Below are 20,244 nucleotides of genomic sequence, written 5' to 3' on the forward strand. Positions count from 1 at the left end.
TCCACATGGGTGATTTCAGCTACAACGGCAAATGGTCTCGAAAACTACTCGAAAAGAAATATATATAAGACCGGCAGTGTAATTAATTCAAGTCCACAGTGTATTCTGCATGCCACACGTTTTCTTTAACACCAGTGAACTTAGGGGTCTCGACTGCGTTTTTTGTCAGAATTTGTTCTTTCTACAATGCGATTTTCTTTTTAAGTGCATCCCCATGAAATCAGAAATAAGTCGTTTCTGGCTATGAAATGTGTTACTGTGGGCAGTGTGCAGCCATGTCACTTAAAATGCAATGTTTCCAATTCATTACAAATGCTCTAACTTTCGCTCCTGGTGTGGTTTTTCCTTCATAAAGTATGCAATAGGGGGCTTTAAATAGAAAAGTTGTTCCAAGCACGCCCCTTGACTTAAATAACATACTATGCTATAATATATTGTCTCTATATCCTTGGTTCATTTCCATCGTAAACGGTTTCAACTGCCAATGGAATAGTGGATGCGACTTCAGAAAATTTGCTATTCGTACCCTAGATTCCTTTCACGTGCTCGATGCCTGAAAATTTAGCACACGTGCTTCTTGATGTACACATCAATAAATCCCATCAGTTGATCATTGTAATTTTTTGCTCTTGCATTGAACTGTGTTTTTAAGGGGCTCCGGAACGCCCTATACTTGCAATGTTAAAATAACGATTATAAATTACATCTTTCCTCACAAAGTATTTGAGATAGGAAGTTGAACTTTTTACAGATTATTTATTGGAATATGGGCTACAACTTAACACAGGGATTTTACAAAATTTTAGTTCAGATATTAAAGATGATTTTTTTCAATTATAATGAAAATTCACAACATTTTTTTGCAATTTTTTATTTGTATATTCAAAAATATACAGTTTTTTGGAAAAAGGCTGTGTTAAATTATGCAGAAGGTACTGTGTAACATTTACTGAAAGTTTGAAACAAATATGTTTGGAAGATCCTTAGAAAACATGTAATTAGTATGAGAAAATAAAAGTTTTGGGACTCGAGCGACAAAGATTGGATTAACTTTTTAGTGCATTCCAGGTCCATAGGATGGATTATCTTCATCCTCTGCAAACTCCTCCTCCAGCTTCCTCTTGTTCCTCCTCCTGTTTACTCTTGCTTGTATTTCTAGATTCTTTACAGCCCTGTCTGCAGCCCGAAGGCGTTCCTTGTCTAAAGCAAGCATCGCTCGTTGTTGTGTTCGTAGATTTTGCTACCATTTTCTTCAGTTGCAGTTACTGGAACACTATTCCAAAAGGTGGTCATGTATGAACACTTATGACATTTCAGTTGTATTTCACTAGCAAGTCCTACGTGCTTTATTATGGAGAGTTCCAGACCAACTTCACTACAATGAATACATCTTACACAGTTTGAAAAAATTCCTTTGAGAACCGACATATCAAATATTTCATTCACATCCGATTCGCCCATAAAACATTCATAGTTTTCACTCATTGAACCAAGCTTCTTCTGTGAAGTATTTTCTTTCCCACTTTGACTGCTATGGGCAGGTGTACTTGAGAGGTTAGGTTCACTCACTTGGTTATCGTCCTTATTGTTTACAGTAATAACACATACCTTTGGCTTTCCAACATTTCTCCTTTTCTTAAAAGCCTTCAGAGGATTTCTAATAACTTTACTTTTACTCATTATTATACATCAACAAAACAGAGACTCAAGAAACAGAATTAATTACGAATATTTTCGAGATAACGACAGAGTAAATAAACATGAAACAATCGACAATCACACCAGCGATATATATTGAACCATCACAGGTTAGCCACAACACATACTTTATCTCACATCACTAAAATGTACCTGATGAACACGGACGTTAATAATAACACCATTTGACAGCAGTTTAACAGCGCCACAGTGGGTCACGCCCATGTAGAACACATTTCAAAAAAAATTTAAAAATAGTTGTAGTCTTCGGAATTGAATAAATTATATATCTATTAAAAGGTAATAGTCTGCAGATTCAGAAAACGCAAAAAATTAAAAATTGAACTTTTCATGATTTTGAGCCTTTCCGGAGCCCCTTAAGTCGTTTCATAGTAAATTCAAAATACCCGTTGATTATTTGACAGCGTAATAGGTACTGAGAATTCTCATCCTTCTCCTCTGTCATTCATGTTCACTTTTAAACGCTTGTGACGATAGGTCGCTAAACTGCCTCTTCTCGTGCAAACAGCCACTGGACCTCTGAGCGTCCTTAATACCACCAACTACTACCAAAGCGTAAACAGAGCGCCACCACGATTCTGCCAAACGAAAGAGAGTCATACTGAGCGAAATATGCTGCATCGCGATACTACACTGGAAAGACAAAGAACCTGGTATATCTGTCTAATATCTTGTAGGGCCTCCGCGAGCAGGCAGAAGTGACGCAGCATGACGTGGCATGAATTCGATTAAAGTCTGAAGTGGCCCTGGAGGGAAATGACACCGTGAATCCTACAGAGCTGTCCATAAATCTGTAAGAGCCCAAGGGGGTGGTGATATCTTCTGTACAGCACGTTGCAAGGCATCCCAAATATGCTCAATAATGTTCATGTCTGGGGAGTTTGGTGGCCAGCGGAAGTTTTTAAACTCAGGAGAGTGTTCCTGGAGCCACTCTGTAGCAATTCTGGAGCTGCGGGGTGTCGCATTGTCCTGCTGGAATTGCCCAAGTCCATCGGAATGTACAATGGACATGAATGTATGCTGGTGATCAAACAGGATGCTTACGTACGTGCCACCCCTCAGAGTCGTAACTAGATGTATCATGGGTTCCCTATCACTCCAACTGCACACGCCCATTACACAGCCTCCATAAGCTTGAAGAGTCCCCTGCTAACATGCAAGGTCTATGGATTCATGAGGTTGTCTCCATACCCGTACACATCCATCCGCTCGATACAATTTGCAATGTTGATGTTTATGGGCAAAGGCGAGGCGTAAAGCTTTGTTTCGTGCACTCATGAGGGGTACACAAGTGGGCCTTCGGCTCCGAAAGCCCATATCGATGATGTTTCATTGAATGGGTCGCAAGCTGACAGTTGTTGATGGCCCAGCATTTATATCTGCAGCAGTTTGCGGAGGTTTGCACTTCTGTCACATTGAACGATTCTCTACAGTTGTCGTTGGTCCCGTTCTTGCAGGGTCTATTTCCGGCTGCAGCGATGTCGGAGATTTGATGTTTTACCGGATTCCTGATATTCGCGGTACACTCATGAAATGGTAGTACGGGAAAATCCCCGCTTCATCGCTGCCTCGGAGATGCTGTATACCATCGTTCGTGGCCGACTATAACACCACGTTCAGACTCACTTAAATCTTGATAGGCTACCAATGTAGCAGCAGTAACCTATCAAACCACTGCACCAGACACGTGTTGTCTTATAGATGCGTTGCCGACCGCAGCGCCGTATCCTGCCTGTTTACAAATATCTGTATTTGAATACGTATACCTATACCATTTTCTTTGTCCCAACACACTATTCAGGAAGGGGTGCAAACGGTTCTTTATCGATTCTTCAGGTATGACCCTATGGCAGACTGCGGAGGAATATCACAGGCGCCATCCAGATCAACCACCCCTATATCACCCAAACATCGGTCGTTTACTGGAAGGGTTCATGGCAACCGGCATTATCCATGACAAACGACGACCTGGACTACCAACTACAGCAACAGATCATGCGAACTGAGCTAACTTGACAGTCAGTTCCACATGGTCAACAAGTAAAGAAGCATCAATCAAGCTTCCGTGTCCAGAATATTACCCAGAAGTATTTTCATCCAAGTCGTGTGCATTTTGTCCAGGAAATTCATGGAACCGAGACAGATATATAGGTGCAGTTCTGTGACTGGTTTACAGAAAGACGAACGCACTAGACACACCATGAAGCTGACATTCTTCTCAACAATGAATCGTGTTTCCATCTGAACGGAACGGTTAATTGACATAATGCTATTTACTGGACAACTGAGAATCCATATATTACTGTAGATGCTCATCATCAGACTGGTCCAAGTTTATGTGCGTTGTTTGGAATATTCGGCGATGTTTCCATAGGTCCTGTGTTTCTCAACTGTACAGAGATATCTCGATGTGACACGCCTGCCATTTTTGTATAATATTGTAGCCCTATCAAATTTACGACGAGGGTTCCTTTTTCAGCTAGATGAAGCACCGCCGCATTTGGGACAAACTCGCGAATTGCAGAATGAAGTTTTACCTGAGCTTTGGCAGGTCAAAGTGGTGCAGTGGAATGGCCGCCTAGATTGTCAGGGTTTTGTACTACTTGACTTTCTCCTCTACCACCTCTCAAATCTGTAGTTACGGAAATAGGCCCCGAGCACTGCAGGAAGACATCAAAGGAGCCACTGCAGCAATAACGCCTACGGTATTACGCAAAGCACTCGTGATTTGCGTCGTCAATAGGGTGGCAATCAATTTGAACAATTCCATGAGTAGTGTTCAAGAGGTGGAGCTGCTGAACATGGCAGTTCAAGTCATAAATTTGCTTCAGTTTGTAACTGTGAGTTTGCTATTGCGATTGTCGATTTCGCTGTAAAGTCGTAATAGTGTCCGTATATGACACTGATTTGTTTATGCTTGTTTCCGTTTGCCATTTTAACAGTCATTTTTTTAGGTTCGAAATTTCAAGCAGATTAATAAAGTTACCCACTCTTTAACCTGAATGGTGGGTCTTACGTCGCAACAGTGCGGATCGTGTTTTAAAACAATGTATCTCCATCAATTTTGCCGTTGTCTTTTCAGCATTTGCACAAATAACGGAATTGCCCTGTGTCGCCCAGCTCTTGAGTTACCCTGTATTTGATGAATTTCATATTTAAATGACATAAGCATTCGAGATGAATAGAAAAGAACGAAAAATTAATGACGGAAACAAGACTCGAACCAACGATTCCCACTCTCGAGCGCTACCCTTTTTTCAATTTTTATGTATTTTACGCTTCATGGAAATTCTCGTACAACATGGACTAGGTTCAAAAATTTGTATGAACTGTGAATCGATCCCAAGGTCGTCATGTGGCAGCGGATCACATTGCGGTAGTGCTTCTCGAAATATTGACCTTACTTTAGGGCATTGTAAGATGTTATGACCGGACAAAACCACTATTGTCTAGTCATAATTGTGGGTTACATCTAATCTGAACTGCAGCATATGAAATATTGGTTCACTTTATTAGAGGAATACTAAAAATATTCACTTAACTTGATACAATCCTATTCCACAGAAGTGCTAGATAATTTACAACTGTCATTGACGATTAAGCCATCACTTCTTGCACCAATTAAGAAACTGTTCTCTTGGAATACAACTTCAAATATTTCAAACTGAGATTTGAATAACTCTATATTCATACTTGATGATGTTGAATGCTAAGGGCTGAAGCCACCAACTGGGCGCGCTGCTGTGCTGACGGAGAGGGAATTTCTTCTTCGTCCTCTCCTATTCGTCATTGTGAACTGCAGAGAGATAGTCTGTAGTACCGCCGGCCTCTGTGGTCGAGCGGTTCTAGCCACTTCAGTCCGGAACCACGTGGCTGCCACGGTCGCGGGTTCAAATCCTACCTCAGGCATGGATGTGTGTGATGTCCTTAGTTTGGTTAGGTTTAAGTAGATCTAAGTCTAAGGGACTGATGATCTCATATGTTAACTCCCACAGTGCTTAGAGCCATTTGAACCATTTTTGTCTGTAGTACCGATGTGTGTTGCCGTCTTTGGTGTGGCGCCGTGATCTTAGGACGGTACCACAAAAGGCACTTGGAAAAGTTCAAAAATTATTTTCTCGAGAGTTTTTGAGAGTTGCATGGAACTGATTCGGGAAATTGGTATCTGAGTTCTGAAATTCAGGTATCAAACGTACGAGGTCTATTCAAAAAGTATGTTCAAAAACTTCCGGAACGTTCGTAATTTCGTACCAACCTTGCGTTGGAGCGAAATACAGTTGCCATCCAAGCACACTCATGTGCTTAATGTGTAACTGTCGGACGTTTCATTGTTGTGTGTCTGTTAGCTATTGTTGAGTGTTGTATAGAGTGGAACGTTGTGTCGCGCAGTTTGCGAATTTCGAGATGGCAGAGCTAGAGGAGCAACCCATCTGTATTGAATTTTGCGTGGAACTCAAGAAAACCTTTACAGTGGCAAATCAAATCTTGCAAGAAGCCTACAGTGGTGAGTGCTTAAGCTGTGCCCAGTGACACGAATGGTTCACACGGTTTAAAAATGGCGGGACGGAAGTTGAGGAAGCCCCTCGTTCAGGATGCTCTTCGACGTCTACCGACTACGCTCATGTCAGGAACGTCAACGAAACTGTGCGTGCCAATCGAAGACTGAGTGTCTGAGAGAGTGCAGAAAAATGTAACATTTCAGTTGGATCGTGTCTTGAAATCCTGACACAGCATCTTGGAATGCATCCTATTGCTGCCGCCAAGTTGGTCCCACAGCTCATGAATGAAGAACAGAGAGACGTTTCCCTCACAATATGTGACGAGCTTTTGGATCGTGCAAATGAGAACGAGATGTTCCTTGAGAGAATCATAACTGGTGATGAGACGTGGGTTACGGTTATAATGTTGAGACCAAGGTTCAATCTTCATAATAGATCGGGAAAGGTTCTCTATGACAAAAAAAAAAAAAAAAAAAAAGAAAACCTCACCAGGTCAGGTCATATGACAAAGTGTGATAGTTTTCTTTGACTTTGAAGGATTAGTTCATCATGAATTTGTGCCCAAGGGGAGAACTGTTAATCGATTGTACCATCAGGTCATGTTGCGAAGCCTGTGAGAAAACGTTAGGAGGAAACAGCCTGAAATATGGCGAGACATTTCGTGGCTCTTGCATCACGATAATGCACCCGCACATTCATCCCTGTCTGCATCTCGTGGTCTAGTGGCTAGCATTGCTGCCTCTGGATCACAGAGTCCTGGGTTCGATTCCCAACCGGGTTGGAGACTTTCTCTCCCCTGGGACTGGGTGTTTGTGTTGTCCTCACCATTTCATCATCATCATCATCATCATCATGATCATCATCATCAGTGATAGTCGCTAGACTGGAGTGAAATATTGGAGTGTGAAAAGATTGGGCTTTGTACGGGTGCTGATAACCGTGCAGTTGAGTGCCCCACAAACCAAATACCACCATCACAAAATGGTTCAAATGGCTCTGAGCACTATGGGACTTAACATCTGTGGTCATCAGTCCCCTAGAACTTAGAACTACTAACTACTTAAACCTAACTAACTTAAGGACAGCACACACATCCATGCCCGAGGCAGGATTTGAACCTGTGTCCGTAGCGGTCACGCGGTTGCAGGCTGTAGCGCCTAGAATCGCACGGCCACAACGGCCGGCACCACCATCACATTCATCCCTGCTGGTCCGTCACTTTTGCACAAAAAACGAAATGACGGTGCTTCCCCATCCTCCGTACTCTCCAGACCTGCCCCTGCGGACTTTCCAAAGTTGAAAAATCCGTTGAAAGGACAAAGATTTGCAACGATACACGAAACAAAAGAAAATTCCCAGACGGCGCTTCGTGTGATCCAGCAAGAGATGTACCAAGACTGATTCCGGACGTGGGAACGGCGTTGGGAACAGTGTACCAATTGTGGAGGAGGGTACTTGGAAGGCGACCATGCACAAAAAGTTAAAGGTAAGTATAGAAGAAATTGTGGACAAGGTTCTGAGATTTTTTAAACAGATCTCGTATACAGACAAAATTGAAAAAATCCGATTGCCGTTTGGATTCCGCGACTTTTTGACTTTAAATTTTCCATATGCAGCAAGTAATAGTCAATTTAAGTTGTGTTAATATCTGATGGTCAGTGAATAACTTAGGTGTGAAAGTGTATATTTATCGATACATGTTACAGCAACGGTATGCTGTTTTTGACCAGGGGTTATGGCGACTTCCCGGCCACAGTGTAGAAATTTCTCTGAGGGTGCCGGCGCGGCGTTAAGTTACGGCAGGATGCGCGTCTGTGTGGCAGCGCGGCTGTCGCGGGACTGGGGAGGCTGGGCTGCGGCGAACCGCAAGGCCCCGGGCTGTGCTCCCGGTTTAATCCTGAGAGCGGCGCTAACTCCACCGGCGCCGGCGAATGAGCCGCTGTCCGCCCGGGTACCATTATTCGGCCCAGCGCCACGGGGCAGAGGGCCGGGGGACCAGGCCTCCACCAGCTGCCACACCGCTCACCTCCCCACAGTAGCAGAGGCGAGAGCGCATGCGCGCGCACCGTCCAATTAGCGTACTGGCTGCCCTGCAGTCTTATTATCGGAAGTGTTGAGGCTCTCGTGACCACTAGACATTGCCTGAAAGTTTCTGTCTCGGGTTCTTCGGCTGACGTTTGTTTAACGGTCGTAAGGCACGCTAACCGCGCAACTAGTTGTTTGCCGAACTTCGCTTGTGGAGTTAAATAAATAAATATCGCGTGACTAGGGCCTCCCGTCGGGTAGACCGTTCGCCGGATGGGAGTCTTCCGATTTGACGCCACTTCGGTGATTTGCGCGTCGATGGGGATGAAATGATGATGATTAGGACAACACCCAGTCCCTGAGCGGAGAAAATCTCCGACCCAGCTGGGAATCGAACCCAGACCCTTAGGATTCACATGCTGTCGCGCTGACCACTCAGCTACCGGGGGCGGACGCTTGTGGAGGTAGGAGCTGATATGTGTCTGGCTTCAGCCGGACTCGTTAGGCTTTTTACAGTCCTCTCTGACAAAATATATCAAATCAAGCCAGTCCGGCTTTTGTTAGCCTTCTTAGCTATAAAACAGAGAAAGCACAACTAAGGCCCTTTGCAAGCTAATGTCATGAATGCGAGGAATAAGCATAATGAGGAATGAAATAAGCACTCCGCCGTCAGGCCACAAATGGCTCATCGGGACAATCCGACTGGCGTGTCATCCTCAGCTGAGGATGCGGATAGGAGGGGCGTGTGTTCAGCACACCGCTCTCACAGTCGTTATGATGGTTTTCTTTGACCGGAGACGCTACTATTCGGTCGAGTAGCTCCTCAATTGGCATCACGAGGCTGAGTGCACACCGAAAAATGGCAACAGCGCATGACGGCCCGGATGGTCACCCATCCAAGTGCCGGCCACACCCGACAGCGCTTAACTTCGGTGATCTGACGGGAACCGGTGTATCCACTGCGGCAAGGCCGTTGCCAAATGAGGAATGAGGAGATATAATAACAATATATACATATGAAACTTCCTGGCACATTAAAACTGTGTGCCGGACTGAGACTCGAACTCGGGATCTTTGCCTTTCGCGGGCAAGTGTTCTACCATCTGAGCTACCCAAGCACGACTCACGCCCCGTCCTCACAGCTTTACTTCCGCCAGTACCTCGCCTACCAATGCTATAACAGAAAAATTGCCCAATTGCGAGTAGGACTCGCGCATTGAGGGTTCCGTGCAGACTGACATATGTATGCAGACACATCAACTATCCAAAGGATCGAATGGCTGGTTCAAATGGCTCTGAGCACTATGGACTTAACATCTGAGGTCATCAAGCCCCTAGAACTTAGAACTACTTAAACCTAACTAACCTAAGGACATCACACACATCCATGCTCGAGGTAGGATTCGAAGCTGCGACCGGAGCGACCGCGCGGTTCCAGACTGAAGCGCCTAGAACTTCTCGGCCACTCCGGCCGGCTGGCTGTTAACTAAAAAAGACTGCAACTTACGTTTTGTACGCTAATGGTCAGGAGGAAAAAAAGCAGACTAGAGATACGACGTTCATATACACAGGACATGTACATTAGTATGTTCTGCGCAAATGATTAGCATTTGAACCACGTCGACCCACGGGTTCAAGGTCAACATTGATATCGTGGCGCAACACCACCTACCGGGAAATTTTCCTGCTGTCCTCGTTGTCGCTATGTATCAGGTAATGAATCAGTGTGACTTGAGCAGACGTGCAGGATGCCTCAGAGACGTATGCGTGAACCATACCGTCACACCAATGAGTTTGAAAGAGGGAGCATTACTAGCATGAGAGAATGTGATGCATCCATGCGGGATATTGCCGCTCCTGTGCGACTAAGTGTTTCAGTAGTGCAACGGGTGTGTGCAGAATGGTTCACGGAAGCCGGTGGATCAGGTAGCACGACCGAGACCCCCGTCCCCTTCCATCTCATCCAAATGCCATTGCAGGACAGATCTGCGTCCTCCTCGGGTAGGCGCAACCGTGGAATAGTGGAACGCATCATACACTATCAGGGGAGACAGTCCGTCGCCGTTTACTACGGCATGGGTTACATGGGCGTTGCCGGCCGATGTGGCCGAGCGGTTCTAGGCGCTTCAGTCAGGAACCGCACGACTGCTACGGTGGCAGGTTCGAATCCTGCCTCGGGCATGGATGTGGGTGATGTCCTTAGGATAGTTAGGTTTAAGTAGTTCTAAGTTCTAGGGAACTGATGACCTCAGATATTAAGTCCCATAGTGCCATTTGAACACGCGCGTCGTCCACTTTTCCGCCTACCTTTGATGGACATGCAGAAACATCCTAGACGGCAATGGGCTGAGGAATTGCATCAGATAGTGTTTTCGGACGAATCCAGTATCTTTTTGTTTGAAAATGATGGCCCCATTTTGGTTCGGAGCTAAAAGCTGAGGGGGAATCGCATTGACTGCTTTCGCACAAGACGTACAACTCCAACTAAACACCTTTTGGTGTTGGGTGCTATTGCATGCAAGCACAAATCAAAGTTGCTACGTGTCCAGTGCACTGTGACCAGCGTGACCGACGTGAATCAATTCCTGCGATCGGTAGCCATATGCTTTCTGCATAACACCCCAGACGCTATTTTTCAGTATTTTTCAGTAAGACAATGCATGACCACATTTTGATGCATAACACGTGCGTTCTTCGTTTCACAGCTTGTCACCTTTTTCCCTGGCCCGCCAGATCACAAGACTTGTCGCCAATCGAAATTGTGTGGGATATGGTGATATGACGGGTGCTGAGTTGTGATCCAATGCCAACAATCACAGATGAACTTTGAAACCAGGTGACTGGAGCATGGTCGGCTATACCACAGGACGCCATTCGCGAATTATACGAGCCCATGCCAGTACGTATGGAGCAAGTTATCAGGACCCACGGCGGACTGGGCAACATGACGCATGCTGAACCAAGGTGACTGAAATGGTTATCATTCCTGCAGTACTTACTAATGTAAGAGTAGATATCCTGTGAATGTGAACTCCCTAACTCTAGTCATTCAAGGTGTTCTGCTTTTTTCTGAACATGAGTTTATTTGCGTACAGTGATAGTTCTCTATTTCCGCAGTGTAACTTCTAAAATGGCAGAATGATATTTCTATGTGATATAATCACAATTTAACATATTTCGTATTTCTTTCCTTTACATGTGCTGTGAAATCTTGTTCCTCACCAAATTTCATGATTCTAGTTCGGCGGTAAGTACCCTACAGGTTTTGATGAGTCAGTTTTCCAATTTCAAAATATATGACATCAGTGCCCGTATCTTTCGACTGCATTGACTTAGAAGCTTACATCTTTTACACTGCCCAGTTACCGTAGACCTTCTACATCTACATCTACATTTATACTCCGCAAGCCACCCAACGGTGTGAGAGGGTGGCACTTTACGTGCCACTGTCAATAACTCCCTTTCCTGTTCCAGTCGCGTATGGTTCGCGGGAAGAACGACTGCCGGAAAGCCTCCGTGCGCGCTCGAATCTCTCTAATTTTACATTCGTGATCTCCTCGGGAGGTATAAGCAGGGCGAAGCAATATATTCGATATCTCATCCAGAAACGCACCATTTCGAAACCTGGATAGCAAGCTACACCGCGATGCAGAGCACCTTTCTTGCAGAGTCTGCCACTTGAGTTTGCTAAACATCTCCGTAACGCTATCACACTTACCAAATAACCCTGTGACGAAACGCACCGCTCTTCTTTGCATCTTCTCTATCTCCTCTGTCAACCCGACCTGGCACGGATACCACACTGATGAGCAATACTCAAGTATAGGTCGAACGAGTGTTTTGTAAGCCACCTCCTTTGTTGATGGACTACATTTTCTAAGGACTCTCCCAATGAATCTCAACCTGGCACCCGCCTTATCAACAATTAATTTTATATGATCATTCCACTTCAAATCGTTCCGTACCGTACACATACTCACAGATATTTTACAGAAGTAACTGCTACCAGTGTTTGTTCCGCTATCATATAATCATACAATAAAGGATCCTTCTTTCTATGTATTCGCAATACATTACATTTGTCTCTGTTAAGAGTCAGTTGCCACTTCCTGCACCAAGTGCCTATCCGCTGAAGATCTTCCTGCATTTCGCTGCAATTTTCTAATGATGCAACTTCTCTATATACTACAGCATCATCCGCGAAAAGCTGCATGGAACTTCCTACACTATCTACTAGGTCATTTATATATATTGTGAAAAGCAATGGTCCCATAACACTCCCCTGTGGCACGCCAGAGGTTACTTTAACGTCTGTAGACGTCTCTCCATTGAGAACAACATGCTGTGTTCTGTTTGCTAAAAACTCTTCAATCCAACCACACATCTTAGTGTGTGGTATAAATTTCAAAGTAACACGTCTCCGTGTTCCGGAAGAAAGGGATTTTAACAAACGGACAGACAGACAGTCTGATAAAAATTGACAAAATTTTTTCGTGTGATATAATTACAAACAAACAATTTTTGATTTTCTTCCTTTACTTGAATCGTAAACTTCTTTCTAGAAAATTTGATGAGTCTATGTTCAAAATGGTTCAAATGGCTCTGAGCACTATGGGACTTAATATCTGAGGTCATCAGTCCCCTAGAACTTAGAACTACTTAAACCTAACTAACCTAAGGACATCACACACATACATGCCCGAAGCAGGATTCAAACCTGCGACCGTAGCAGTCGCGTGGTTCCAGACTGAAGCGCCTACAACCGCTCGGTCACACTGGCCGGCTGAGGCTAAGTCAACGGGAAGTATCTTATAAGTTTTTATGAGTTAGTTTGCGGGTATCGAAATATGTGACACAAATGACCATCTCTTTTGACTGAACTGGCTTACAAACTTAAATGTTTAACACCGCCAATACGCCGTGGTTCTTAGTATGCGACGTAAATTTCAACTTGATACGTCTACTCATTCCTGAGAAAAAGGGCTGTGAGCAGTCCGACAGACAGACAGGCGGATGCACGGGCAACCAAGCGGCCCTGTAGGAGGTCGGTTTCTACTGACTGAGATATGTAATCCTAAAAATCAAAGTTGATTGACAGTAAATTCCTTGATCAATAACATAATTTCACGAAGTTCGTGGGAAAAAATAGACAGATCTGCCTTTAAAAAGCTTTTGGCTCATGAAAAATGAACATCTATCAGATCACACAATAATGAAGAATTTTATTTGTAATTATTGAAATATACAGAATATTACTTCAGAATGACATTTTCACTTTGCAGCAGAGTGTGCGCTGATATGAAGCTTTCTGCCAAATTAAAACTGTGTGCCATACCGAGACTCGAACTCAGGACCTGTGCCTTTCGCCGGCAAGTTTTCTACCAACTGGGCGCACACTACGCTGCAGAGTGAAAATTTCGTCCTGGAAACATCCACCAGGCTGTGGCTAAGCCATGTCTCCACAATATCCTTTCTTCCAGGAATGCTGGTCTTGCAAGGTTCGCAGGAGAGCTTCTGTGATGTTTGGAAGGTAGGAGACGAGGTGCTGGCAGAATTGAAGGTCTGGGGAGAGGTCTCGAGTCGTGATTGGGTGCTGAGTTGGTAGAGCACTTGACCGCGAAAGGTAAAGTTACCGAGTTCGAGTCTCGACCCAGCACACAGTTTTAATCTTCCAGGACGTTTCAGAATATTACTTTGCAATTTTAGGCCATAATACCAACGTCGGAAGGGAGTTCTCTTCCAAAAACTACCAATGCACAAAGGAACACAATAAATTGTATCCGACACAGTCACAAAGATGATGTTGCCGTGTAATTTAAAATTATGCTGTCAAGAGTTCCACGAAATTATTTTCAAGTAAACTGTAATGCTTAAAAGTGGGTTTAAATGAGAAATATTAATACTTAACTATAGATTATTGTTATTACTTTATATCTCTAACAGAAATGACTCAAGTTACTGAATACCTTTTCGTTTTCCGTCGCTCAGTAACAGTTAACTATTTGTCTGCCTGCTTATCTGTGTGGTAACGTGCTCGCCTTCCATGCAAGCGGGCCTGGGTTAGATTCCCGGGTTATATATTTTCTCTGTTCGGAAACTGGATGTTGTGTTGTCCTCATCATCATTTCATCCTCATCACCGGCGCGCAGGTGCCCAATGAAATAAGAACTGCACTTGGCGGCCAAACTTCCCCGGATGGGGCCTCCCGGTCAACGATACCATACCCTCATTTCAGTTAATTGTTTATTTTGTTTAATGAAGAACGTTTGCTTTATTCTGACAAATTATTGTCTGAAGAAGAAGACTGAACAATTAAGAAAAATTGAACGCTTAGTCGCTGTCATAGCGAACTGAAACAATGACGTCTGGAGTGGCTTTTGGGAGTGATACTACGACGCTACAACAATGTCTCAATACGTGGAATGCCACCTCATTTATTCATCCAAACCAGGAAAAGGAAAACATCTTTTTCGCCGTACAAACTCATTAAACACAGAATCGATTGCGGAGTCTGATTATTAATACACTCCTGGAAATGGAAAAAAGAACACATTGACACCGGTGTGTCAGACCCACCATACTTGCTCCGGACACTGCGAGAGGGCTGTACAAGCAATGATCACACGCACGGCACAGCGGACACACCAGGAACCGCGGTGTTGGCCGTCGAATGGCGCTAGCTGCGCAGCATTTGTGCACCGCCGCCGTCAGTGTCAGCGAGTTTGCCGTGGCCTACGGAGCTCCATCGCAGTCTTTAACACTGGTAGCATGCCGCGACAGCGTGGACGTGAACCGTATGTGCAGTTGACGGACTTTGAGCGAGGGCGTATAGTGGGCATGCGGGAGGCCGGGTGGACGTACCACCGAATTGCTAAACACGTGGGGCGTGAGGTCTCCACAGTACATCGATGTTGTCGCCAGTGGTCGGCGGAAGGTGCACGTGCCCGTCGACCTGGGACCGGACCGCAGCGACGCACGGATGCACGCCAAGACCGTAGGATCCTACGCAGTGCCGTAGGGGACCGCACCGCCACTTCCCAGCAAATTAGGGACACTGTTGCTCCTGGGGTATCGGCGAGGACCATTCGCAACTGTCTCCATGAAGCTGGGCTACGGTCCCGCACACCGTTAGGCCGTCTTCCGCTCACGCCCCAACATCGTGCAGCCCGCCTCCAGTGGTGTCGCGACAGGCGTGAATGGAGGGACGAATGGAGACGTGTCGTCTTCAGCGATGAGAGTCGCTTCTGCCTTAGTGCCAATGATGGTCGTATGCGTGTTTGGCGCCGTGCAGGTGAGCGCCACAATCAGGACTGCATACGACCGAGGCACACAGGGCCAACACCCGGCATCATGGTGTGGGGAGCGATCTCCTACACTGCCCGTACACCACTGGTGATCGTCGAGGGAACACTGAATAGTGCACGGTACATCCAAACCGTCATAGAACCCATCGTTCTACCATTCCTAGACCGGCAAGGGAACTTGCTGTTCCAACAGGACAATGCACGTCCGCATGCATCCCGTGCCACCCAACGTGCTCTAGAAGGTGTAAGTCAACTACCCTGGCCAGCAAGATCTCCGGATCTGTCCCCCATTGAGCATGTTTGGGACTGGATGAAGCGTCGTCTCACGCGGTCTGCACGTCCAGCACGAACGCTGGTCCAACTGAGGTGCCAGGAGGAAATGGCATGGCAAGCCGTTCCACAGGACTACATCCAGCATCTCTACGATCGTCTCCATGGGAGAATAGCAGCCTGCATTGCTGCAAAAGTTGGATATACACTGTACTAGTGCCGACATTGTGCATGCTCTGTTGCCTGTGTCTATGTGCCTGTGGTTCTGTCAGTGTGATCATGTGATGTATCTGACCCCAGGAATGTGTCAATAAAGTTTCCCCTTCCTGGGACAATGAATTCACGGTGTTCTTATTTCAATTTCCAGGAGTGTATTAGAAACTCATATCTTTGTTCCACACAGAGTTGACGTATTTTCTGGAATGTCAATACTCAGGGACGTGTCTGCGCAATGAATCGCCACTGATTCATAAGGTGCACTGCGAACGGCCGGTATAACTTTGTGGAACACGCTCTAGTGGCTCCTTGTGACACTGTGGGGTAGACAGAGTGGGGAATCCCCTGCCCATTCTTCAGACTGCAGTCCTATGAAGGAGGGAACTACTTGACCACATTCCATTGACCTACATTCCTCGAACATCTACCCTCCATCTACCCCCCCCCCCCCCCCACCTCCACACACACACTTCGGCCTGTTACACGCCTGGAACACAGTTTATCCATTAATACGGCTCTACCGCATTGGACGACATACAGACATTTAATACAATTTCTTATCCCACTTCATTTAACAGTAAACAGTATTTTTATACCATCAAAACAATATTTCTATAATTTGCCATTTATCCATCCCCCGAAACTCGGAAACTATTAACCTAGAGAAAAAATGAACACGAGAGTTTTGTAGGAAATTTAATGTAGTTAAATTTTGTACTGGGCTCTATTTTAGGCGCCATGGCTTTCGAGTTATTTAAGAACGACATAAAAAAGTGACCTTTAAACGTCCCGCCACCTCCCTGCTCACGCCCCAATAGTGGGTTCAAAAATGGCTCTGAAGTCATCAGTCTCCTAGAACTTAGAACTACTTAAACCTAACTAACCTAACGACATCACACACATCCACGCCCGAGGCAGGATTCGAATCTGCGACCTTAGCGGTCACGCGGTCCCTACTGTAGCGCCTAGAATCGCTCAACCACACGGACCGGGCCAATAGTGGGGATTTTTAGTATGTTGTTCATGAAACTTCCTCCTACGCTGTACAAAAATTTCCGACTACACAATGTTTTCCCCCTGTCCGACTGGTTGGCTAGTTGGTTTAAAGGCGTGAGAAGGGACCAGACCACTAGGTCATCGGTCCCTTGTTCCTAATAAAACAATGCCACAAGTGTGAGAATAAAACGGACGAAACATGTAACACAAAACGGAAAGAAAGGAAAGACCACAAGTACGAAGGAAAGGCAACGAACACTAAAAGGAACAAAAGAGGACAAGAAAACAACAGAGAGACTCTAGAAACACGAAAGCAGATTACAGTGGCTGGCCAACCACGAGAATAAAAAGGGAAAGCCAGCCACTCTGCAACACATTAAAACCTCCACCCTAAAAGCACTAGGGTGGAGAACACAGAGGGACAAATGACATGCGCTAAAACCTACATAGAAGTGTAAAACCCACACTTACGGATAAAACGTAAAACTAATGCTGCTGTGGAGGCATTGTCGCCCAACACCGAAGGCAGGGTGTTGGGAAAGTTAAAAGTCTGCGGCAGAGTGAATAAAAGTGGGCAGTCCAGCGAGAGGTGGACGACTGTCATTTGAGAGCCACAGCGACACTGAGGTGGATTGACGATGGAGTGAGTAACGATGCCTTAGCCACGTATGGCCAATGCGGAGCCGGCAGAGGACAACTTATTCCCTGCGAGAGGCCTGCATGGAAGACTTCCACAGTCTCCTTAATGACACGCAGTTTGTTGTGCGTGCTGTTATGTCATTCCGTCTCCTAAAGCCAGAAAACCTTGCGGTGTAAGACAGAGCGCAGGTCAGCTTCGGAGATGCCCAGCTCCAGAAGCGGTTTCCGCGTCGTCTGGTTGGCCACCCTGTCGGCAAGTTCGTTGCCGGGTATTCCGACGTGCCCTGGAGTCCACACAAACACCAAGGAACGGTGGGACTGTTCCAGGGCATAGATGGTCTCCTGAACTGACGCTACCAGAGGGTGGTGAGGGTAGCACTGGTCGACAGCTTGTAGGCTGCTCAATGAGTCAGTACACAGGAGAAATGATTCGCCAGGGCATGAGTGGATGTACTCCGGCTGCTTGTTTTCTTCGTTTACTGGGCTACAAGGAAGAATGAAGATTAGGATTTACCGTTCCGTCGACGACGAAGTCATTAGAGAAAAAATAAGCTTGAATAGGGAATGGAAATCGACCGTGCCGTTTCGATGGAACCATCCTGGCGTTAGTGGCTGGCTGGCTCTGAGCACTATGGGACTTAACTACTGAGGTCATCAGTCCCCTAGAACTTAGAACTACTTAAACCTAACTAACCTAAGGACAACACACACATCCATGCCCGAGGCAGGATTCGAACCTGCGACCGTAGCGGTCACGCGGTTCCAAACTGAAGCGCTTAGAACCGCACGGCCACACCGGCCGGCTCTGGCGTTAGTCTTAAGCAATTTAGGGAAATCACGGAAAACCCAAGTCTGGATGGCAAGTAGGCGTGTGAACCACCGCTCTATCCAGTAGGAGCCTAGTCTTTTACCGCCATGAGGCATTTCCAGCTGATCAATGCGTCCACACGGAACAGACAGGAATGAGTCAATTGCTGAGACCCCTACAGTTGCGCGAGATAGGATTGCCATGTAGGAGCGCATGACATGGTTTGTGAAATGCACTTTCCTGAAATGATTTGAGGCGTATATGTTAGTCCCACATCAGTAATATATAACTGCATTGATGGACTTAACTTGTGTTGTCATAATGCATAACAATCCCCAAACGCAGGAGACGTCGGTCGAAAATTAAAAAGAATAACCATCCACGGTTTTTCTTCTATTTATCGAAATTCTGTTTTATTTCTGTCAATCAGAACAATATTTAACGGCACCTGGTTATTGTTTTTACTTTCGGTATGAATGTAGCTGCATTTTCACACAGGCACAGTCTTATTGTCTGGCTGCGACAAAAGCGCTGTCGCCAGTCGCTAAAATGCCCACAGTTTGTTTCCGGGAGTTGGAGGGAGTAATGGGTGTTTTGTGTTGTTAATGAGCACGCTTTGTAGAACTTTGAAACATGAACTAATACTTTGTTTACCCGAAGTTTATGAATGTGTCACTGTGAATATTATTGTACTGTAAAGTCCCTCTTGCCCGTGAAACGTGTTCTCTCCTGTAAGTGCAGCTCAACAGAACTGTATGGAACTACATCGCTTGTTTTAATACCTTACTGTTTAGTCTTCCTTCTCCATTCTTTACGACACACACATCCATGCACAGATGTTTTGAAGGGTTCCGATAGGAATATTCGAAGTTTGTCGCAGTTTAGTTAGTTTAAGACATTTAAATTACCTCTACGTGAAAGACAATGCTCTATGATCTTGAAACATTGCAACATATTGGACCAATAACAAACATTTCTTTTTTCTGTTCATAATTTTACGGATTTTCTTGTTATGAACTTGTTTTTCTTTACAACGATTATGCTGTGAGCTCTCCTCTTAGATGTCCATGTGTCCCATGTGCTGATCGAGAATGGGACGGTAGAGTAATAGTCTGGAAATGTTGCTATATACCTTCTGGCATACACTTGAGTGTGAACTGCAGAGTAATCATGTAGCAGTACACGTTCGATAACTGGACTCCTAACAAGACATCTGGGGCAAGGCACTGTATAATACAAGAGACTCAAATTACGTTTGGTCTACGTGGAGTGCTGTTAATGCTAAAGAGATGAGTTCTTTGGAGGCGGGGGCTAGATTAGTGCTCAGGAACAGCAGGAATAATATTGGCAACAGTTATTTATTTAATCGTGACATGGTCTCACGGTCTACTGTGTCGTTTGGCTAGACCCCATTTCAGCAGCATGTGTCTCAGTTCCCAGTCAGGTTGACTGATGAGTAAGTGTTGTGTTGCACCGTATTTCTATTGTCTATTGTCTATTGTCTAGAGAGAAGGGAAACCCGGCGGTTGAACACAGTCTGCACAACTCTAATAGCATCAAGGCAGTGGTAACGCCCCTCCTCTCGTTGCTGGCTAACGGAGTAAGAATGGTAGATTTAGATTATAAGTTGTGACAGTAAATTGCGCAGAGTAAAAAGAAACAGACATAGCAAAAGAATGAAAGAGCACAAGCCATTATGGAGAAAGGAAAACTGGTAATACGGTGTGAATGAAATCAAATGAAAAAGCCACAGAGACAGAAACGAGAA

General features: G+C 45.3%; 1 pseudogene; it reads right to left on the bottom strand.

Moving 5' to 3' along the window:
* Nucleotides 1-9,103: 9,103 nt before the first annotated feature.
* Nucleotides 9,104-9,221, bottom strand: LOC124620446 (annotated as a pseudogene).
* Between the last annotated feature and the right edge of the window lie 11,023 nt (nt 9,222-20,244).

This window comes from Schistocerca americana, chromosome 6 (genome assembly GCF_021461395.2).
Source record: "Schistocerca americana isolate TAMUIC-IGC-003095 chromosome 6, iqSchAmer2.1, whole genome shotgun sequence".
NCBI lineage: Eukaryota > Metazoa > Arthropoda > Insecta > Orthoptera > Acrididae > Schistocerca > Schistocerca americana.